Consider the following 15765-nt stretch of genomic DNA (forward strand, 5'->3'; position numbering starts at 1 on the left):
TGTGGAACATTTTTAATCGAAACTAGGTTCCTTTCAAAGTCATGTACTTCCTTCCCTCGTTCCCAAAAACCACGACAAGAGCAACAGTCAGACTTCCTATGGAATCATCCCCATTTCCCCGACGTTCACAGTTCCTTGTCTGGGACATTTGTTAGTGAGACGGAAGTTTAGACTGTGTATCTGGCAGCCATCTGTTATTAGCTAATAGAATTGCTCCCGTGCACTCGATGGCACCTTCAGAAGTGTTTCGGCTTGAATGGCTGTGCCTCCCTTCATGCAAGCTTTGACCTGTAGTCGCTCCTATTAATTTTAAAGGAAAAAAATACATGATTAATTTGTCCACTCATCTTGATAGTTGCCCTCTACTCTAAACCTTCTCATTAAAAGTATTCTCTAAAAGCCACTTTTGTTTAATTATTGAAATACACCTCATTGTTGGTATTAATAGGATTTGGGATGGCGACCCATGACTGGAGGAAAGCTCAGTGGCTAAGAGCACTCCGCTCGTCTAAAGGATTTGAGTTCAATTCTCAGTACTCACATCAGGTGGCTCACGATGTCCTGTGATTCTACCTCCCAGGGAATCAGGTGCCCCTGGCCTCAGTGAGTACCTGCACTTGTGTGTATATACCTACGTACAGAGCCACACACTCATAACTAAAAACAATAAATCTTGTAAAAGGAATAAATGCCTTGTGAAAACTGAAGCTTGGGCCGGGCGTTGGTGGCGCACGCCTTTAATCCCAGCACTCGGGAGGCAGAGGCAGGCGGATCTCTGTGAGTTCAAGGCCAGCCTGGGCTACCAAGTGAGTTCCAGGAAAGGCGCAAAGCTACACAGAGAAACCCTGTCTCGAAAAAACCAAAAAAAAAAAAAAAAAAAAAAAAACAAAAAAAACAAAAAAAAAACTGAAGCTTGGGAAAAGAGAGAGAGACAGAGAGAGACCTAGACAGGGACAGAGAGAGACACAGAGAGAGACAGAGACAGAGACAAATTTTATGAATTCAGGGGCCTAAATGAGGTTAGTAAAATTCTGTTCAGATCTTATTTTTCTATCCAGTTTTTACTTTTCTGTTCACAAAAGGTGGCACTTTTTTCCTCGAATGTATAACTTGGCCAGAAAGACAACAAACATAAACACTGAGAAGTTATTAAAGTTGTCCTTTGTTTTCTTTAATGAATTAAGACCGTTGCCTCTGAATCAGCAGAGTAGTTTTCTCATTTAGGGCGGACAGCATTTCCTGTTTGCTCCTTCTTTCTAGACTCTCCCCCCCTCCCTCCAGCTCCTGTCATGTCAATTTTCTGAATGTCAACTGTTTCTCTTTTTGACTCTACCCTTTGTCGATGTTTGAAGCGGAGCTCACCTTGTCCATGGAAGTGGTCACCGGCTCATTTCTATACCCTTGTCCTTGTCACCTTTTAGACAGTTAAAACAGTGTTTTTCAAACAGTAGGATGTGATCCATAAACGGGTCATGGAATCAATTTAGTAGGTCACGACTAGCATTTTATAAATGAGCTGGGATTGCCTAGACTAGAACAGCAAGAATAGAGTAGAAAATACCAGAGTGCATCTACCAAGGAGGGTACAACTATGTTGTGAATAGATTTTTGTTTGTTAGAAGGAGAGAGGCTGTATACAGAGTCTCAAACTCGTTTTGTTACTACAGCTGTGCTTAAAAGCCTGTGAAAAGCACCGAGTGTAAATGTGGGCCTAGGGTATTGTTTCCCATACTTTGGGGCTCGGGTATTGTTTCCCATACTTTGGGGCTAGGGTATTGTTTCCCATACATTGCACAGGTGTAGATTAAAGCTATTTACATTGCCTAAGATAGCATACAAGTGTTATTGAGATGTCTGGTGCTTGGGTGTCTTTATAAACTGATCAGATCATCTTCCTTTCATGAGGGAAAATCGTAGGGCTGCAAGGTCCAGGCAAAAACTGGATTATCCTGACATGAAGTGGAAGGACATTACTCTTAGAATCAGTATTTAGAATTTCTTCTAGCTGTTTGAAACTTCCATTTTATCTTATCACTCTCTATTTAGTTCACATGTTATTATGTCTGCCCACTTTATGTGCTTTTCAATCTCTGTCGTCCATGTCTTCCCTCTCACCTTTATAGCCACCTTCTTGTTCTGGGAACTTAGGAGAACTTTCAGATGTAAGTCAACTGACCAGCCCTTCAGGCAATTTCTTCATTTAATACTCTTGAAGGCTCATCTTCCATGGATGCTGTGATTATCAAAAGGAAGGGCTAAAATATTCCTTCTATACATTTGCCTTTATTTTCCTTCATATGAGTGCATACATATGTCTATTTAACATGATATCTGATGGGTAATGAACGGTTTTCCATGCACCATACATAGTCTGCAAGTACGATGAGTAGTTCTTTATTTTTAGGTTCCAGCCATCCAATCTGGTAGACAGGCAATCTCATGGGACTGACGCGTTAAAATTCCCTGAAGTTTGATAAAATGAAAACAGGCTGTCCTGGCTCCTCAGATTCCAGCAATGACTAAAAACTGCATTTTCATGCAAACATAAATTACAAATGGAATTATGATAACCGATTACCCCCTCCCCCCCAATGCACACAAATCACTTGTAATCCTGCCCCGGAGTGCTGTAGAGTTGGCTCATTGCATATGCTCACAGTGCTTGTCAGGCTGTTCAATCACAGCTCCTTCCAATGGCAAAGTGTGCAGGGCTCTTCAGAAACCAGTATGTCTCTATTCCCTAAATCTACTATAAGGGCGTAGAAGTGCCAGAGCAGAGCGCCGCTGCTTCACAATGGGAGTAATCCTGAGTGTGTATCTTCGTTTTATTCATCTTCAATTTCTGTTTGACAGAATTTCACGCTGCTAGAAGATGTTACATTGACAGTAGAGAGATAATTCTCGTTTTTTAAATCCAGAGAACAAGAGCCACTTGGGAAGTGACTATAAATGTCCTCTGGGTGTCCCAGAGATATGCCTCCTCCCTGTGCTGGAAGGAACACACCTCTGGGAAGAAAACAACTTTGATCAGTAATTCTCTTTGGAAAACCTTAAGAGAAGCAGATCTCAGCGGTTCTCCCATGAGTCTTGGGGTCTGGGATAATGAAGCCCTCCCTCTCTAGTGTGGCACTCTGTCATTCCTCACTGGCCTCGGTAGGGAAGGGACTGGGAAGAGAGGAGCCTGGCGTTTCTAAACAGGCCTTTGTCGTCGTGCAGTTCAGTCTCACAGACTTTGTCCAGAATAGAGTCCTTCTGTCAGCACAAATCCTATACCCTTCTTATTTCTAGCCACTCCCAACTGGTTCTGCCTGGGAGGTGCTGTCACAGATGCTGGCCAAGTTGGCTGACGCTCCAGCCTTTAGTGCTCTCTTGGGCCAATCCTCTTGCCCTTCTAGATCTGCTGAAGGGCAGAAGCTTTCTGCAGTAAATTCAATACATTCCCAGAGGTGGCCCCTTAGAAGGTCTGGTAGAGTTTCTATAGGAAAATAGAGAAACCACTTATTTTCATTTTTTACTGAAGGGAAATGTATTCCTTCTTCATGAGGAAAACATATATCACTGTTTTTCCTGTTTGTTCTGGATTAATTACTAGCCCATCTCTCCTGGTCTACTGATTATTCTATTTATATCAAACATAGTTTATCATTTATGGGACACTTAAGTATAGATTTCACTTACAATTTAACTTTGACAAATTTTTATATTATACCAGTATATTTATTTTATGCTTTTCAATTTCATATTAAACACTTCTAAAAATGCACATATTTTGGTAAACCTGAAAATTTAACATTCTATGTGAGAAATCTTAAGTTCTCTAAATGTTTTGATAATGTTTATAAATATAGTACACATTCTAATTAAAATCAGGACTTACTGAGTCAAATACATAATTTAAATGGCAATTAAACATCTAGCACATTAATTCTTAACTCTATGCATCCACGACAATATTTGACAGTCATTTTTCAAAGTAAGTTTGAAGGTATCTTCTCAGCTTATTAAGATCTTTCATTAAACAAATGGGTGTGGGCCAGGATGTAACCTAATTGATAGGCTCAAGTCTCATACTCATGCTCTGTTTAGGTCGTCTAAAGAAGTGGGCTTACATAGCCTTTGTTGTTGAACTGGCTTCAAATTACATATTATCTAACTTTCAAATTGCTCACTAATTCCAGCTCAGATGGTTGTACTACTTCACTGGATTATATTTGTCTACTTACTGTTTTACTTCCTTTTGCATTTGCATCATATTCCTCAAATCTGTCAGTGCTGTGCTTGTATTTCAGCCACACAATAACTGGGTTATGTGAGCCACGAAGCAGCTTTAGGCCCACATAACTGAAAAGATTGACTCTTTAGCACTGACACAGGAGGTCTCTAAGTAACCATTTTTAGTAGACTGCAATTGCTGTGGACATGTTTTTTTTCTTGACATTGTTTTCACATTTATCTAAGCTCTTTTTGCTAACACTTTGGTTAGTAGCTCTCAGCTTTAGTGTGGATCCAGCTCAAAGGAGGAGCTTGCTAAGGCAGAGATGACTAGATTCCATATCACAAAGGCCCTAATTCAGAATCTCTGTGGAGTAGATTGATAACATACATTTCAAACATGTCCCCAGGTGATGCATCAGCTAGTTGCTAGTCCAATGGTCATCCTTTGAACATTCCTGTCTTTGGATATTTCCAGAACGATTAAAATTTTTTTCTCACTAATGCTGTTTACACTAATAATATTGAAAAACCATCAATAAGTTCATTCAAAAGTGGGTATTTGTCTACTTATATATTTCCAAAGATATAAAAAGTAACCAGCATTATTTCATAGATTCTTTCTAAGTATGTAGTATGTATAGAGTTCTTAAAATTCTTCTAGAACTCATGGAAGGAACTCCTAACACATATTTGAGATCTTGGAAAACATAACCATGGAAAGCAGTTTTGACTAAGATCCAAAAGCAGCTATGTTTTAGCAAGTGAGAGATTGGTAGAGGAGGTTAGTGTGAGGATAAGCTGTTTTCATAGAAGAGTAGTGGCCAAGAGAAGCAAACATGCTAGTGATCTCATTTTGGGTTTAAAATCAGGAGCATCTAAAAGCAGAGTTATTTTGTAAAAGTATTTAAGGTGAACATATATTTAAATAGTTTTGATAAATGAAAAAAAAAAGACAGTGCAGTGTGTAGCTCACTGGCATGGTGGGATCTGCTCTTCTGTGATGGCTAATGCTGTTCATCCTATAAGGCCATTGTCCCAACCCTGGCAGTGACCTAACTCTGTCATGGACTGGCCAAAACTATATCTGACCATTTCTGGGTTTTGGTGAGTGTCGTAGAAACTGGCCAGAAGTTCTTGTACCCATGTCACAAAACCCCCAGAGACCACCAAGGAGACATTTTCTGATGCAAGCATATAAGAATCTCTTTATTGTCAGGTTTGAACCTGGGCCACCGCTAGGCAGATGGAGAGAAATGTGGTAGCAGTGGCAGGCCCAGAGGTAGAGAGATTTTATAGGGAAAAACCACAAGTCGGGAATTACATGCTTTGGCATCTTCGGATTGGGTAGAAAGGATATGGGGCAAGGTGATTTTTTAAAACTATTGGTCTAGACTTTTAGTGTGAAACCACATTTGAAACTATTGGGTTGGACTTTTGGTGGGGAACCACAACTTGCTGGGCAGGTTTATCTGAGCTACTCAGAAGGATTATCTGAATATCTTTAAGGCCCATAAACCACAGACAGAATGTCTGCAGGAGCATACTGCCCTGTATCTATTGGGGTTATCATGGCACATTCCTGAGGTCCTTCCTGGAACTGAGTACAGCAGGTGGTCTAAGATGGTGGCCCTTCTCTAAGATGGAGTCTGTAAAGTCAAGTCTAGACCTTCATATTGCCTTCACATCCTTCATCAAACCTGCTTCCTTATACTTGAGGGTATTGAGCATTCTATAATTCCCCTCTCCCCTTCCACTAGTACATGACAAAGTGAAGAATTCTAATCAGAGGAATGCATTCCCCGGAGACGTAAGCTGCTTGCTGGTCTGGTGTACAAATTTGGCCTTCAAATATTCTCTTTCCCTAGCTGTCAGCAGGATGGTTGTTTTCTAAGAACCAGGGCTTAATAATGGGAAGACCACTAACCTAAACTCCTGAATAATTACTTGGTCTTTCTGTTTATTGGGACTAGAGATTAATTTTCTTTGTCATAGCAACTGGAATTTCATGCTTTATCATTACAACAACTAGCATCACTACACTAATACAGTAACATTAGAAAAATAATGATCTCTTTTGAATATGAAAGGCTAGAAAATTGTTCTAAAATAAATCAAGACCAAGATATTATGAAGCTTTAGAGTGCCTAGGGATATTTGCAACATGAAAGTGATGATTGGAGAATATCCTCGTGACACTTGCTAGGAATTTCATTTACTTAAATTTCTTCCTTAGTTGAAAATAGGCGGAGTTGTTTCCCTCATTCATTTGAATTAAAGTACCTGGCATGATATTAGTATATCTAATTGGTCAATGAACACATTCAAAATAAATCAAGAACAGAATCAGCAAGGACCCCAATCATTTAATGTCTTGTTAACCATATTAAAGAATATGGAATTGATCCTGATGGTAAGGGGGAATCCCTGGAGGATTTAAAAAGAAAGTGAGAGCAGTCAGTTAGAAAGATTACTGTAGTGAAAATAAGTTTTTCAACCTGAAAGAGGTTAATGACTCAGACAGAGAGTGTCAGTTTGGAGAACTATCTTGTAACCATAAAACTTTATCTTCTAATAATCTAGGTTTGAGGTGGTTGTGCTATAATCTTGAACTAGAGCATATTTTAGTGATCTCATGAATGGAGATAAGAAAATGAATGTATGTCTAGAAGGGGGATCTCACAGGATGGAAAATTATCTAAAATGGGAGGTTATAGAACAAGAGGAGAAATACCTCCTCCACTGACACTGTGCAGTTGGCAACAAAAATAGTACATGAATTATGTTCTTCTCAGAAGTTGGATTTGGCACACAATGGTCTCTTCACTTAGTATCTTCTAGAAATAATCACATCCCTATTTTCCTTTTTTCTTTCCTTTGTCTTCTGCTTTACTTTACCTGAAGTAATTTTATTAATCGACCTTCCCTATTTCCTGGGGTACTTGTCTCAGTCTTCCTGAAACTGGCTAAGGTACTTTGCTGTGTGTTTCTGGTACTCCGTGCAACCATGAATCATGCACTGTAGAAACCTAGTATGTCCACCTTTGTGTTTTTTCTGCACTTGACCCAAGAGCTACTGCAGACAGAGTCTGTCTCCTGCTATGTGACTCCTCATGTCCATCGTGACAGTATCAGAATAAGAACTCACAACTGCGGTGGGATCTTGACGGGAGGCGTGGATGACCGAAAGAAATGGTAATTTTGTGGAGGGACAAACGGAAAGCAACTAATAATGTTTGCTTTCATACTCTTTGTTTCTGTTTGAAATTTGTGACATGCAGTGAGCACAGATGGCCACAATTTTGTGTCTACACAAACTCCTCCATTCTCATTCTCTGTCCCCACTTCTACCACACGCCCTCCCAGGAGTGGTCAGAAATCACAGAATGGCTCCAGATCTCCCCCTAAGCATTTGTCTCTGATCACAGTAGGAGCCCACCAATCTTGTTAATAGACTCTACAAGTGTTTCCTCATCAAAATTAATAACTGAAAACGAGAAACGTGTGTATAAGTTCCATGGAAATATATCGTGGGAAATGATGTATTCAAAAGTTCTGCTCTGTTCTCCATATGATTCAAGACTGCGAACAAGGAGATAGGGAGGCCCCTGCCCTTCCTGCTCCTCAAACACAATGACTCTCTTTTGCAAATGGATGTAGACTTACCTCATTGTATCAGGGGTAAAGCCTCTAGGCTGAAATAGTAAAAATGAAGAGCTGCACGAGGTTGCCCACAGTCACTAGATTTTACGACCCTGTTGCCGACAGTTTGGCAGCAAGACAGAAATCTTACTAGAACTGAGCTGAAAATTTCCACCCTGCTAGCTGGCTTTCATCGTGATGGAAGTTGTTATGCAAAACAGGTCAGGGAGAGAGGCTATGAGTGAGCTTACCAAGCTGCAGATAAACTGCCAGGCAGGCAATCCCTACTTCTCCAATAGTAGGCTGTGAGGGGGTAACTAACTGCTTTTTAATTGAATGGATTTCAGGCCCATTCTACTGGATGGAATTCATGTCCGGAATTATGTCTCATCAGAGTCCTATGTCTAGTTGATCATAGGCCCAAGAAGTAAGTATACCTACTGCTTTTGCTTTGAATGTTGTCAAAATGCCTTCTAAATTTCTATGAATATACCCATAGATAAGTGCTGCCCTCAGTCTTGTTCAGAGAAGCTTTTCTATAATAGTAAGTGGCAGCTAATGCAGAGAATCATGGATAATCAAAATACTGATAAAATGTGACTATGGAGTGCTGAGCCCTCAGCTGAATGTGGGGGCCCACAGAGACCCCAGCCTGAGGCTTGTTTTCATCTTGACTCAAGGTCAGAGAGTGGAGCTTGTTTTCCCCTGCAAGGCTGCATAATGGGATGTTTTGGCCAAAGGCATGGTTCTCAGGTACCTTACACCTCAAGGCTTATTTACAGGATACTTTGCTGTAAGGCATGGTCACCGGATGTCTTGAGTACTAAGGAAGTGTTTACAATTAACTGTACTTTGTACCTTGAACCCTGTTGTCCTTGAAAGGGGGAGGTCTTTTTGCTCCACTTTGCTTTTTGGTTATAGAAAGGCTGTGAGTAATAAAACTTGGTGTCTGCCGTGTTGACCCAGAGCCTCCCGAAGCTATCTTGTGTCTCTGTTCTTTTCTTCATCTATGCCTGTATTTCATAGCTATCGTTTCCCAGTTCCACATTCCCTCCTTCAGAACCCACTCAACAGGTTGAGTGGGACTCGACAGTGGAACATCCATATTACTCTCTCCAAGGCTCAAGGAACATCAAGAGGTTGTAGAAAGGGTGTAAGAGATGGAAGACGAGGGGAAGGTATTGGTTAAGCGGTGGTGCTCATGGCTGGCCGCCGCCCATGGGGGCCATGCGGATGAAAGAGAGCGTTGGATGTATTGGTGACAGAAGAATCTCGAGCCATGGTTACCGTTTTAGAGCTTTATTGGGAGAGAGAGAGACAGAGACAGACAGACAGACAGACAGACAGACAGACACACACACACACACACACACACACACACACACACTGAGAGAGAGAGAGAGAGAGAGAGAGAGAGAGAGAGAGAGAGAGAGAGAGAGAGAGAGAACCTTATGCGGAGGGAAGAGAATACCAAAGGAGAGAGTGTGGAAAAGAGAGGGCACGCCGGCTTTTTAAGTTGGGCCGCCGCTGCAGGCTGGTGACGTATTTAAGGACATAATCCTCACAGAAGGACTGTGAAATACTGTCTTCTGGACATGATTCGGCCACTGCACTCAGTGACTCATAGCAGCTACCATTGCCTCCTCACACAGGCTGCATAAGATTGGGCTTGTCAACATTTGTTCATGGGAGAGGAAGCAGCTCTTGGAGCCCTGCTCCTCCTTGGAAGCTGTTGGCATTTAAAGACTACTGGGGGAGGAGGATTGATTCTTCAGTGGTGTAGATATTGAGAACAGATGAGTTTCCCATGTTCCAGTGAATAGCACCATGCCTCTGCCCATGAGGTCAGGCCTGGTTAAACTTTGTAGGTTATAAAACAAAATCAAAACAGAAAAACAGAGTGAGAACTTGTAAGGAGGAGGGGAGGAAGCAGGATAAACAGGATGGGGTATGAAGGAGTTATCAGAATGTATTATGTATGACATTGTCAGATAATACAATGAAATAAAAAGTTGAGGCAGATGAGGAGATGCAGACTTCAGTGGAACTTTCAAGTCTATTGAGTTCATCAGGATTGTACAACGGAGCATTTTTAGCCCAGAAGTAAAGATGAGGAAAATACCGCAGGGTAAAGCCACAGGGCCACTGCCACAAAAGGCACATGTGATTGCTCTGTCCTTTACCACCTGACCCCTCAGAGCTCAACCACATACCTGCAGCTTTGGCATTGATAAAATTCAGACTCATCCCCTCCCTCTACTGAGGCAGCATCTACTTTTTAATCCAGATCGTTGGATGATGAGCATGGGCATAAAAGCCTTATATTCTTGTGAGCTCAACTCATTCCTCTCTAGAGCTGCTGTGCACATGATTGTTCATTTCATGACGCCTCTGAGGGTGGGGACCAGTGTTAAAGATAATGACATATTTGGGAAAAGCTTACTTATTAAGGGACTCATATTCCTTAATTCTTAGCTTTACAAAGAGACTATTTTACAGTTGTATATTTTAAATAAATATAATATTGCACTTTACATGGTTAACTGTTTTCTCTCCTGGGTCACTAGTGAATGTGATGTATTTGCAGCATCAGGAGCCAGATGATGTCACATGTAGGAAATGAAAGGTATGATCGAAGAATTGTTGGCAAGTTAGAAACCTCTGACATCCTTCTCTAATGTGAAGATAAAACTGTTTGAAATTAATACATTATTTGTATGCAAAATGGGGCAGCTGGGGCTGCTGAAAACAGTTTATTCTCTTTCAATCCTGTTTACTCTCGTAATATACTGAGCAAACTCTTTTCGGTAGATAGTGCCAAAGTAAACTTTTGCTTAGCTGGTGTCTGATTTTCATGATTCTCTGAATTAATAAGGTTTATTAAGTTCCAAATAGATACACAGCCTTGTGCATAGTTGGCACCAGATTTAATTGTATCCCACAACTAGGTTCTCAGCAATCAACTGAGATGTGTTGCTTTAGGTACCCCATTCTTGATAGGATGCCATTGATGTTTGTTAATAGCATCATGTCTCAATCACTCTAAACCATTTGGGGCCTAACTTAATATCTGTTGCACAGCCACACATTTGTAGAACTTGGCTGAGAACCTCTTTTCTCTCGTGTCTTCACCTACAACTGTGTATTGATCAGAATGTTTCATCATCTCTCTGTAGAAGATCAAATAAGGTCCCCATATCAGTACCTAACATCTATAGTTTGTAAATGCTGGATAATAGGGAAAAAAGTCTTTGCCTATGTGATTAATAAATTTCCCATGAGAAGATTATACCAGATTATCCCAGTGGGCTTTAAATGCAATCACCAGGGACCTGAAAAAAGGCAGAACAGGAGGCACTGGGACCCTGGAGACAGGTTGGGGCGACTCAGTCACAAGATAAAGAATGTTGGCATCTGGGAACTAGAAGGCCCACTGAAGAAATCATTCCCCAGTGACCACACAGGAAGCACAGACATGCCACACCCTAGTGTCAGATTTCTCACCTCCAAACCTGCCAGAGGATCCATTTCTGTTTGAAATAACCAAGTTTGTGATACTTTGATACAAAAGGTCTGGAGAGTGTGCCTGAGCACGCCTCTGCTTCCCCTGACATTGGAGCTGGGCTTGCAGCTGTGGTGGACAGGACAAAGCAGCTGTTTGATTTTAGCTGTTTGAATTGTTCTTTTCCACTGGGGGAGAAGACAGCACCGGAAGAAGGAAGGCAGTGATGAGGGAACACAATACTGTCCACACTAAGCTCTTTGGACTAAGCCAGGACATTGCGTTTTCCCCAGGCTACAGTTTCCAGAGACCCCTGCCCTGTCCTCTATGGTAGTATTCTATTTGTACTGAAACGTGATTTTAATTGTATATTAATAAATAAAGTTGCCTGGGGGGGGGGTCAGAGCTATTAGAGCCATAGAAAGAGCATGGCGGTGGTGGTGGCACACGCCTTTAATCCCATAGATCTCTGTGTGTTCAGGGATACAGCCAGCATAGGGGACATATGCCTTTAAGACCTGGAGGGCTGTACTTACAGGCAGTGACGAGGTAGTTATGTGTTTGGGTTTACAACCAATGAGAAGGCAGAACGGAAAGACAATTTAAAGACATACACACAGGAAGTAGGACCACCACAGGAGGAAGGGTAAGAATTTAGCTCTGAGCTCTGACCTCTTGGCTTTCTCTTTTACATTGGTTCTGTGTTTCTTATTTAATTAGACGGTTGGTTACATCAACAATCCCCCCAGAAACAGATACCTTGGAAACTGAAAGTGGGAGGCACTGGGTGAGAAAATAAAAGACAGGAGGAAGGGAGGACTCTTTCTGCTCCGGGTGATATGTCTGGTAGCAGCAACTGTGACATGGCCAATCGCAAGCTCCTGTGCAGGAAGTGTGTTCCCAGAGGCGGGTGAAGGACCAACCTGCCCTTTAGTCTCACTAGCTCAGCCTTCCTGTCTTCTGGTGTTAGTGGGAGGCTGATGGTAATTCAGACTCTTGGGATTCAGCATTGTGAGCAGAAGGAGTTGGATTTCTCAGCTTCCTGACCAGCTCTGGTGCAAAGGGTCCTTCAGTAGCAAAGGCTTCAGCAGACTGCAGGGCACTGACTCCCTGAAATACTTTTCCTTGCGTTTCTCCAATATGCAGGGCAGGCATGGAGTGACTTCCCTAAGTTCCCAATCACTTTCAATTCCTGCATGCTTTCTTACATTTTTTTGTGACCATTTTCTTGCATAAAACTCCTTTTGAGATAATTTACACCAGATCACGACTTCCCTTGTAAATAGCCTTTCAGGCATGGATTGGTTTTATTTTCCCACAAGTGTCTACCACCATATTTAAAAGCAGTTTCTTGAAAACTATCTGGCACATCATGTCTTTCCATCAAGGATTTAATTAAATCTGGTTAACCTTCAAGTAACTATTCATACATTTTTTTTTCATTTTTATTCACTTATATATTCATGCACAAACTCTTTCCTATTTCCATTATTCATTTCCCAACCCATTCACAGATACTTACTGAATACATTTTTGAAGTTCAGGAGTGAAGGAAAGAAGGAAGAAAAGTGATAGACAGAGGTTCAAATCAAAGTTATCCAGATGCTTTCCGGCTCCTACTTATTTATTTTGTAGCTTAGTTCACTCTTTGAGAGTCGTTTCTTCTTAGCATAATTTTGGGACGATCTAGCTGGAATAGTATACAGAAATTGCTGATACTAACTCAGGAAATGAGAAGTTGGACTATTCCAAGTCATTGATCACCATTGGGTCAGTTAAATCTAAAAATTAGTATCTGGTTTTAATGCCAAACATTTAAAATTAATCTCATCAAAACAAACCCTATAAAAGTTCAGTATTGTAAGATCGTGTTGAAGATGAATGATGGCATTTGGGAGTGGGGGTTGCCATTTACTTCTTAAATTCACACAAACTAAACATACCTATTATTTGTACATTTGTTTTTATTATGGCAAGGTGATCCAAGATGAGATTATTTCAATTCTCTGAAAACTGGAATCTAGAAATAGTATCATCTAAAAAAAAAAAAGAAAAGAAAACCCAACTCTAAGTAATTGTGGCTTTTAATAATAAAGACTGATACTGTCGTGGAGCAAGAGTGCCTGTAATTATAGGAAAGCCAACCTTTCATTCACATGACTATTTATTGACATTACTGTGTCACAGAAACAAAGGCATTTTTCTGAATGGGTGCTTGATGTGTGGTACTGTCAAGAGTTTCAAACCCTGCACAAAGTCATAGGAAAACTAACTTATGACATAAATAGATCTTGATCATTTTATTTTCAAAACTTCTATTAGGGAAAGGTTTCTTTTCATAGATATAATCTGCCATGGCCTGCATTTTCTAATTTTCATTTGTTTGCCTGTTGGGCATGTGAAATGTCTCTAAACATTTTTCACTGAGCAAAAGGAAATTGGTCCTGAAGATAATGGATTTAGCGTAGGGAAGTATTGGATTGACTGTCAATATCTCTGATGCTGAGATGTACAGATTGAACAATGTCCTAATATTTACTTTGGGGACATAAGGTTGCGGGGGGAACTCCTTCAAGTGGTCAGTCTCATGGTGAGAAGTTAGTGTTGTAAATATGAGCCCAGGCTAGAATGGGGAAATGCTTCTCACTGGGATTATTTGTGAGTTAGTACAGGACATATAGCTGGGAGCCGTGAATGCCCTCATGGCACAGAGAATCAGAAAGCTGTGCATTGTGAGTCCATGGTGAGAGGTATTCTTTCCACTGTTTTCTCCTTCTGTCTGTCATAAATGAATACTAAGGAGATAAGGACAGGGTGCCCTGTCGGATGCTTTTGATTGTGTGGTAAAGGACAAGACGAGTGTGGCATATAGGAGCAAATGTTATCACTAGACAGGGTGGTCATACTTCCAAGGGCTGTGGTCTCTGAAGGCATCACACATTCTGGAAATCTCCACAGCCGGTCAGTCAAACTCTAGAGCTTCAGCCAGAGGAGGTGACGTCACTGAAATAGTCTCCTTTATAAAGACTGCCTTTCCTTTAAGTCACACAAACCAAACAACACTGGACTCAATATCATCATTCGCCTCTGCATTTACAGTATGACGTGGATGCACATACAGTTGAGAATACGTCCCAGGTTTCTGCTTCTTTCTCATTAGCTTTGTGACTTTGGGTACTTAAAAATCTGAAACTTTAAGTACTGCTGGGAAATGTAAAAGGATCCAATCTTCCTAACAGTTCCTACAGTGACTTACCTTTTGGTTTTAATTACAACACTAAACATATATGTTGAATATTATTATTTTTTTTTTTTGGTTTTTCGAGACAGGGTTTCTCTGTGTAGCTTTGCGCCTTTCCTGGAGCTCACTTGGTAGCCCAGGCTGGCCTCGAACTCACAGAGATCCGCCTGGCTCTGCCTCCCAAGTGCTGGGATTAAAGGCGTGCGCCACCAACGCCCGGCCCGAATATTATTTTTTTAAACTCAGTTCAGATTATAAACATTAGCTGAGCATTCTGAGTAACAGTGGTAAAAAGACATATGGTTTATACTTATTTCTTTTTAGATTTTTCTATAGTGTTTAAATCTATTACAGAATACTAAAATCTGTCAAATCAGAATCTGATAAGACAGTGTTTCTCCCTCATTCAATGACTGAAGGAACCGGACGCAGAGATCCACGGCCAGGCCCCAGGTGGAGCTCCAGGAGTCCAACTGGCAAGAAAGAGGAGGGTTTGTATGAGCGAGAATTGTTGGAAAAAGCACAAGGACAAATAGTCAAACGAATGGAAACACATGAACTATGAACCAATAGCAGAGGAGCACCCAACTGGATCAGGCCCTCTGGATAAGTGAGACAGTTGATTGGCTTGATCTGTTTGGGAGGCACCCAGGCAGTGGGACTGGGACCTGTCCTCAGTGCATGTGCTGGCTGTTTGGAACCTGGGACTTATACAGGGACACTTGGCTCAGCCTGGGAGGAGGGGACTGGACCTGCCTGGACTGAATCTACCAACTTGAACTCAATCCTCTTTGCCATGGAGGAGATGGAAATGGGGGGTAGGCTGGGGGGGCAGAGGTGGGTGGGAGGGGGAAGAACAAGGGAATCCGTGGCTGATATGTAAAATTAAATTAAATTAAAAAATAAAATTTAAAAAAAGAAAAAAAAAGACAGTGCTTCTCAACCTGTGGATCACCACCCCTTAGGGTCAAACTACCCTTTCCCAGGGGTTACCTAAGAACATTGGAAAACACAGACATTTACATAACGATTCATAACAGTAGCAAAATTACAGTTACAAAGTAGCAAGGAAAAATGATTTTATGCCTGGGGTCACCGCAACCACAAGGAGCTGTATTAAAGGGCTGCAGCGTTAGGAAGGTTGAGAGCCTCTGTGTTAAGAGGAAGC

This window comes from Peromyscus maniculatus, chromosome 20, assembly GCF_049852395.1.
Source record: "Peromyscus maniculatus bairdii isolate BWxNUB_F1_BW_parent chromosome 20, HU_Pman_BW_mat_3.1, whole genome shotgun sequence".
Taxonomy (NCBI): Eukaryota; Metazoa; Chordata; class Mammalia; order Rodentia; family Cricetidae; genus Peromyscus; species Peromyscus maniculatus.